Genomic DNA, 1223 nt, shown 5'->3' on the forward strand with positions numbered 1-1223 from the left:
GTGAGTTGGGTGTTGTTTGTCTGTGTTGTCTGCTTTGGCTGTTTTGCTGTTTTTTTGACCTTTGCCCAGAGCCATGAAAGGTCTTTGTGTGAGTATGTGTGATTTGAAGTTGTGATGGTGGTATGTGTGACTGGTGGTATGTGTATTGTGTGTGGTTGCCTTCTCCTCCTGTCTTGCAGCCCTAGTCCCATGTTGAGAGAGCTCAGCCCAGTTTGGTCAGATAGTTTGCATCTCTCACATGTATTTGTGTTTTGTGGGAGAAGGAGAGGATTGTTCAGTACATGAGGCAATTGTAACATTGCCTCAATATTCTTCTAGGTTCACTTGAGGAGCTGAGAGGACATCACTGTTAAACGGATCCCCTAGAACTAGGAAGTGGTAGATAAGGGGGCTGGGGGTACTATCTATAATAAGAAGTGCTTTATCAAAGCAAGTAGTACTGTAGGAGTAAGGTGCTAGGCTTTTACAGATAGAGATAGTCACTTGGGGAATCAAGTAGAGATGAACTTTCAGTTATAGGATATGCTGGTTAGATCAGCAGTACAGTTTAGTGTGTTTTTTAGCAGGGGCTGAAGGGGCTGGAATTGGCCCAGCCCAAACGACCAATGGGCTACTAGTTTCTGGTTGAACTTCATCGGACTTTCAGTGCTTCCCACTCCCATGGTAAGCAAAGAAACTTCCCTCCTTCTAATAAGGCAATGGATCAGTAACAGGAACTAAAAAAAAAGCCCAGGATTGGAAAACAAAGATTTTTTTTTATTACAGGGAGATGAAAAAAACAACACATACTATAAAATAAATGCTGTAAAACTTAAAGTAGCAGTAAAACAGGCGATGCAGTCGGTAGCTAGCTAAATAACAAGCCACAAAAAAAAAAAAATATCTGGTGAAAGTCACTCTTTTAGCTCTCTGCTGCTTGGATCACTCTCTGCACCACCACACGGGGATCTGTGCAGGTTGGTACAAGCAAAGAAAAAAACAACGTAGCGTGTTTATAGGAGGGGGCTGGAGCTAGGAATAAGGAAAGCGACCAATAGACTACTAGTTAATAGTTCCTGGGCTGAAACTTTGGACAAACAAACAAAAAGTCCAGGCTGCTCCCTGCTTCCCTCCCCAAAAACTTCCCGAAAACTTCCCTTCAACTCTGAAACTGGACTACTCTAGTTCAAGTAGGTGGGAAAAAGCAGAGATTTTTTTTTTTTTTTTTTTTTTTTTTTTAAAAA

The sequence above is a fragment of the Protopterus annectens genome, chromosome 11.part0, assembly GCF_019279795.1.
Source record: "Protopterus annectens isolate FY-2018-M chromosome 11.part0, PAN1.0, whole genome shotgun sequence".
Taxonomy (NCBI): Eukaryota; Metazoa; Chordata; order Ceratodontiformes; family Protopteridae; genus Protopterus; species Protopterus annectens.